General features: G+C 42.3%; 1 long non-coding RNA gene across 1 annotated transcript; it reads right to left on the bottom strand.

Annotated features, from left to right (window-relative positions):
- Positions 1 to 693: 693 nt before the first annotated feature.
- Positions 694 to 2,053, bottom strand: LOC133035732 (uncharacterized). The gene is made up of 3 exons (XR_009686855.1): positions 1,870 to 2,053; positions 1,731 to 1,793; positions 694 to 1,017 (listed from the first exon to the last, which is right to left on the bottom strand). It is a non-coding gene; the product is annotated as an uncharacterized LOC133035732 (long non-coding RNA).
- Positions 2,054 to 7,183: the final 5,130 nt, after the last annotated feature.

Raw genomic sequence — 7,183 nt, 5'->3', positions numbered from 1 at the left:
AGAAGTCAGTAGCTATTATGTCAAGAACTTAGATAAGCATAAATGTATATAAAATTTATTATGTCAAGAACTTAGATAAGCATAAATGTATATAAAATTTATTCTTTCTAACAATGCAACAGAAAGTAGAGTACAAAGACAAATATTACCTACAATATCCAAGAATGAGTGAAGAAGAGGAGAGCCTCAATATTCCAAGAGTGAAACTGGGAAACCAAGGATTAGAGGCAAAACTAAAACTATTACACATATCAAAACAATACTAATACATTTTTAAGCTATGAGAGGTTAGCAAACTAGGAAACCATAAGTTTGTGCTAAAACCTATATCATGCATTGATCACCAACATAACAGGCTTTAAACCCATTTTACAAAAGGAAAGAATCACATTCAAAAAAAATTGATATGACTAAATATAAAAACATAAAAATTATATATAGTCTTTACATGGGAGACAACATAAAGTAGCATGAATCTTGAGGAATTGAAAAAAAAAATCATTAATCTATATAGTCAATCTCAATCTGGTCTAATCACTATTACCGACTATTAATACAAAAACTCATATTCTTATTGGTGCGATGTCGTTAGCTTTCTCGGAAACATATGCATTGATCCTCGGAGACATAAGATGGCAGTGCATCAACACCAAAGTTTTATAAATACTGATAACAGAATTATGATCTAAACACTAGAATTTAATACACATGTACTTCACTTTTCCTCATTATGCAAGAAATCTTTTAATAAATCCATTCCATAGACAGAGGCATTTAGATACGGCATTTAAATTCAATTTTCTATGATTTAGGAGAAAAGCACAAATAATGAAGGAGATAGTTTTCCTTCAGCAAAATCATCATAAAAGAAAAATATATTCAGAAAGAATATATGATTTGACAAGATCATGAGCAAAGCTAAACTCACACTCCCTATAGTCTTCTGAACAGCTGCTACATGTTGGAATGCCCTCTCAGATTCCAATGCCCGAACTCTAAGCTTGAGATCACCTTGCTCTTACAAAATTTAAGAAACATAGAGAAACAACAAATTAATTAAGCGCATGAAGTAGTTGAAGCACTCTTATGATAAACACATGTAAACAAAAATTTAGTAAGGTATTAAGAACTATTATATTAAGAACTTTTGAAGTTTTGACTTGGTCTTTCTCAATAGAAAATTCAATAACCAAGAATAGTAGAGAGAGATCGGGACACACCACCCTCTAACATTGTCGTTTGTAACCCAGTTTAATTTCTACTGAGAAAAAAGCTTAATCATAATAAGGATAAGAGAAAACACCAATCAATATATTCCATGGTGTTCAATTTCAATTTACAAATCCCATTCCCTGTTCCTGTAAACTTCATATTGAATACAATTACAAAACTCTGTTCTAATTACCAGTACACTTACATATATCAAACAACCTAAAGAATGAACCAGACATATATTTACCAGTTCTTACCACAAACAGACATTTATTGAGTATAAATCATATTCCAAATCTTAATATAACCTTGTTTAAAAACCCTAATTTCGGATTAAAGGGAGAATCAGGCAAATCGAAGCTAGCAATGTAAATCTAACAATCTAAATTTCTAACATTCAAATCGGAAACCCCCAATTTGAAAAAATTAACATACCAATGAACAATTTCTTGCACGAGAGATTGAGAGAGAGAGAGAGAGGGAGAGATTAGTTGAGAGAAAGCAAGAGAGAGACTTACGGAGGTGGGAGAGGAGACCTACGCTGATGAGCGAAACTGCATCCCTGTTCGAGACCTTCAGAGCTGAGGACGAGAGCTTATCGAAATGAAAATACTGAGAGAGATAGAGAGAATGCAAGAGAGAAAGAGAGAGACTTACGGTCTGAGAGCAGTGGGAGACCTACGCCGGTTCGAAATTGCTCCAGACCTTCAGAGCTAATTTCAGTACAAAGCGCACGCGAGAGCTTCGAAATGAAAGTCTCTTTCGTCGATTTGGGGGGTAAGTGAAGAATAGGAGGATTTGCGTCGTTTTCTCACACTCGCAATCTTTTTACCGTCGGTTTTAAAATGCTACACAAAGTATTCGTGAGCCTTTTAAAACGACGCTAATAATGAATGATTTTTTTTTTTAATTTTTTGGCTTTTACCGTCGGTTGGGTAATTAGTGAGAGATATAGAACCGACGCAATTTATCAATTTTTTGTGACATTTTACAAATGACGAATATATTAAATATGGTACTATTCACGTCGGTCAACGCGATGAACAGCCGCGTTGACCGACGTGAATAGTGAATTTTGTAGTAGTGTACCGTCATATCTTTCCAAGTCAATATCAGTAGTTGATCTTAAGATTAAAAGAATCTAAATCCTGATATGCTTGGGCTCAACTCAGGAGTACTATTCATGTTCTTTGATTTATTAGTTAAGCCTACTTTTGGGTCATGGTGATACGTATATTTTGGGAACATGATAGTATGATTGAGTGGGAGTGCTGAACATAAATATTGAATCTATAGCTTCTACTGGTGTATAAAAGTCAAGTTATGATTCCCTTCGAGCTTAGCTAAATAGAAGTAAATGGATGAGCTCTTGTTTAAGTGACTAATTCTTAGATGACTAACCATCATTTATAGGTAGCTAAGTGTTTTAAGGGGCGAAATACTTTGAGGGGTGAGAACGGTAAAATTATCCCGTCTCGATGTAAATCATCTATATAGAGGATCTTTGATCACAATAAGATTATAACAATGGTTAAATGAGATAGCATATCTATATCGTGGAACATATAATATGCTCTATATAAGTCTGAGATTGAAATTCTAAGTTCTAAGAGTGGATTCAACGAGGAATTAATAAGTAGGAATTTACTTAGTAAATTCGGTTCACTTATAGGAAGCTCAGCATATAGATCCATGGTCCCCATTCTAGTTGAGACTATACTGCTTGTAAGACTCAATAATTGATTTGTGATTAATCAATTATCATTCTAAAGTTAGACTATGTCTAATTTGTGAATTTTCACTAAGCAGGGGCGAAATTTTAAAGTAAAGAGATTCTAGGTTTATTTATTAATTAATAGATTTTATATGTCTAATTAATAATTAAATTAAATGACAATCTTATTTAATAATCTATTTTAGTTATTAAATAATTAGTTTTGGCATTTAAATGGTTAGAATTGGAAAATTGGCGTTTTTGAGAAAATAGAAATAAAAATTGTGAAAACTACAAAAACCAAGTAAGGCCCATTAACACCTATGGCCGGCCACTTGGATAGCTTTTTGTAATTAATATTTTCATTATTGTAATGCCAAATAATTACTAACCTAAACCTAGTAGTTGCCTATAAATAGAAAGTGATGGCTCAGTCAAACAACAAGTTTTCATAACATTTTCTTAGAAAATCATTTTTTCAGAAAACTGAGCCTTCCCTCTCTCTCCATAGCCAAACCAACCTCTCTCTCTTTTCCTCTTCTAAATTTCGAAACCCTCAGTGATAGAGTAGGGCCCACACATAGCAAGTGGTACCTCAATCATAGATCGGAAGACTGTGAAATATCACACACAAAGAGAAGGACATTCGGGGTCTCTGTTTCGGTTTGGGTACACGACCGTGTCCGGGCCTGAGTTCCAGTCTCAGTTTGGGTCTGAGGCTAGGTGTGTGTTCGGTTATAGGTTTGGCTCCCGATCCTGGTCACGGTCCTAGTCTTGTTCTAGGGTCCTGGTTCGGCGATTCTTGTTCAGGTTCTAATTTTGGGTCCCACGTCTAGGTTTGGGTTCAGGAATTGTTCTTCGTCTGGGTTCTAGTCCTAGTCTGTGTCCTAGATCTAGACACCGACTATTGGTCTGTTCCAGGCCCCGCTAACCGAATCCCGAGTCAAGATCTGGATCACTGTCACGGGTCTCGGTCTGGTTCTGGTTCAGGTCCCAGATCCCATTTTTGAGTTTGGGTTCGGGAGTGAGACTGGGGCACTGTTCTAGGTGCCGACCCTGGTTCTTTGTCGCGAGTCCAGGTTTAGGTCTCTTTCTTGGTTTTGATCTGGGTTCGGGGTTAGGTCTCTATCTGGGTTTTGGTCTGGGTTCAAGTTTGGGTTTAGGTCGTGGTCTTGGTCCTAGTCCTAGTTCGGTTCTAGTTCCATTTGCGATTCTGAGTTCGAGTTTGGGTTTGAGTTCGGGTCGAAGTTTGAGTCCTCTTCTGAGTTTGGGTTCAGATCCGGATTTCAGTCTACGTCCAGATCAGGCTACGGGTGTGGGTACGCGTCCTGGGTCTTGGTCTACGGTCCTAGTCTTGTTCTAGGGTCGTGGTTCGACGATTCTTGTTTAGGTTCTAATTTTGGGTCCTAGGTCTAGGTCTGGGTTCGAGTTTGGTTCTTCGTCTGGGTTCTTGTCCTAGTCTGACTCCTAGATCTAGACACCGACTACGGGTATGTTCTAGGCCCCGTTACCCGAATCCCAAGTCAAGATCTGGATCACTGTCACGGGTCTCGGGCTGGTTCCGGTTCACGTCCCAGGTCTGATTTTTGAGTTTGGGTTCGAGATCGAGACTCGGGTATGGTTCTATGTCACGACCATGGTTCTGTGTCCCTAGTCTGGTTCCAAGTTTGGGCCTGAGTTTAGGTTCAGGTTCCGGTCCCGAGTACAGGTTTGGGTTTGGATCCGGGTATGGCTCCCAATTTGGGTATAGGTCTAATTTGGAGTTAGGGTCTTGGTCCGGTTACGGTTCTAGATCTATGACCAATTTCAGTTCTGATTCCAAGTCCAAGTCCTAGTTCCAGTCTCGGTCAACTTCCGGTTTTTATTCTAATTTTGGGTCACAGTAACGGGTTCGGGTCCACTTTTGGGTTTGGGAGTGGGTTCAGGTCCGGGACTGGGTTCAGGTCTGGGTGTGGGTTCAGGTCCTTGTTAGTGTTCTGGTCCAGGGCGGGGTCCCAAATCCAGACACTGACTACGGGTTTTGTCTAAGCCCTCGGTCTAGATCCAGATCACAATCTCGGGTCAGAGTCTGGTTCTACTTCTGGTGCCGGGTCTTGAGCTGGGTTCTAGGTTCAAGTTTAGGTATGGGTCGGGTACTAGGTCCCGATCCTAGTTCTGTTTCCCAGGTCCCTATCCTGATTATGGGTCCAAGTCTCGGTTATGGTGTGGGTTTGGGTCCCGAGTGTGGGTCCAAGTTTGGGTCTTGGTCAAGATCTCGGTCCAGATCTAAGTCCAGCATTTCGATCCCAGTTTGGGTCTTGGTCCGAGTCCAGGTTCGTATCCGGATCAATATCTAGGTCCAACTCTGTGTTTCGAATTGGGTCCAGGTCCGGGTCTCAGTTCCAGTGTAGGTACACGACCGTGTCTGGGCCCGAGTTCCAGTCTCAGTTTGGGTCTGAGGCTAGGTGTGGGTTTGGTTCTAGGTCTGAGTTCGGGTCCTGGTCACGGTCCTAGTCTTGTTGTAGGGTCCTGGTTCGGTAATTCTTGTTCAGGTTCTAGTTTAGGATCCCAGGTCTAGGTCTAGGTTCGGGTTTGGTTCTTCGTCTGGGTTCTGGTCCTAGTCTGACTCCCAGATCTAGACACCGACTATTGGTTGGTTCTTCAGCTCGATCACTGTCACGGGTCTCGGTCTGGTTCTGGTTCAGGTCCAGGTCCCATTTCTAAGTTTGGGTTCGGGATCAAGATTGGTGGGCGGTTCTAGGTCCCGACCCTTGTTCTGTGTCCCTAGTCTAGATCCATGTTTCGTCTGAGTTCAAGTTCGGGTTCGGGTCCCAAGTCCAGGTTTGGGTTTGGATCTGGGTCCGGCTCCCAATTCGGGTCTAGGTCTGATTTGGAGTCCGGGTCCTAGTCCGGTTACGGTTCTGCATCTAGGTCAAATTTCAGTTACGATTCCAAGTCCAAGTCCTAGTTCCAGTCCCGGTCAACTTCCAGTTTTGGTTCCAATTTTGTGTCACAGGGTACGGGTTCGGGTCCACTTTTGGGTTTTGGACTGGGTTTAGGTCCGGGTGTGGGTTCAGGTCCTTGTCAGGGTTCGGGTCCAAGGCTGGGTCCCAAAACCAGACCGACTACGGGGTTTTATCCAAGCCCTTGTTCTTGATTCGGATCCCAATCTCAGGTCCCAATCTTGTTAAATTTCTTGTGCCGGGTCACGAGCTGGGTCTTAGGTTCTAGTTCGGGTCTGGGTCGGGTACTACGTCCTGATACTAGTTCTGTTTCCCAGGCCCCTATCCTAATTCTGGGTCCACTTCCCATTTATTGTGTGTGTTTGGGTCCCGGTCTAGGTTCGGGTTCGAGTCCTAGTGTCAGTTCAGGTTTAAGTCTCTATCTCGATTTTGATCTGGGTGCGGGTTTGGGTTTAGTTTCTAGTCTTGGTCCTAGTCATAGTTCGGTTCTAGTTCCATTTGTGATTCTGAGTTCGAGTTTGGGTTTGAGTTGGGGTCATAGTTCAAGTCCTATTCTGAGTTTGGGTTCGGGTCAGGATTTAAGTCTAGGTCCAGATCAGGCTCCTGGTGTGGGTTCGCATCCTAGGTCTTGGTCTAGGTTGGGTCTTAGTCCCAAGTTCCATTCCCGATCTGAGTCTGGATTAATTTCTGGGTCTAAGTCCTTTGTTCTGATCTTTGTCGGGGTTCGAGTTCGGGTCCGGGTCTGGGTTTACCTTTGGGTCTTATTCGAGGTGTGGGTTTGATTTTGGGTCTGAGTTTGTGTCTGGGTTTGTGTCCATGTCTAGACCTTATCAGGGTCTAGGTTCGGGTCTAGGTCCAAGTTGGGGTCCCGAGTGCGGGTCCTGAGTTGGAACCTATGTTCAAGTTCAGGTCTGGTTCGGGTATTAGGTCCCGGTCCTAGTTCTTTTTCCCAGGTCCTTATCCTGAGTCTCGGTCCAGGTACCAATTATTGTGTGAGTTTGGGTCCCGGTCTAGCTTCAAGTTCGAGTCCTAGTCTCGGTTCAGGTTTAAGTCTCTGTCTGGGTTTTGATCTGGGTTTGGGTTTGGGTTTAGGTCCTGGTCTTGGTCCTAGTCCTAGTTCAGTTCTAGTTCCATTTGCGATTCTGAGTTCGAGTTTGGGTTTGAGTTCGGGTCGGAGTTCGAGTCCTGATCTGAGTTTGGGTTTGGGTTCGGATTTCAGTCTAGGTCCAGATAAGGCTCCGGGTGCGGGTTCGCGTCCTGGGTCTTGGTCTAGGTTGGGTCCGATTCCTAAGTTACAATCCCGATCTGAGTCTGG

The sequence above is a fragment of the Cannabis sativa genome, chromosome 3 (assembly GCF_029168945.1).
Source record: "Cannabis sativa cultivar Pink pepper isolate KNU-18-1 chromosome 3, ASM2916894v1, whole genome shotgun sequence".
Taxonomy (NCBI): Eukaryota; Viridiplantae; Streptophyta; class Magnoliopsida; order Rosales; family Cannabaceae; genus Cannabis; species Cannabis sativa.
This window is presented reverse-complemented; position numbering and strand designations above follow the sequence as displayed.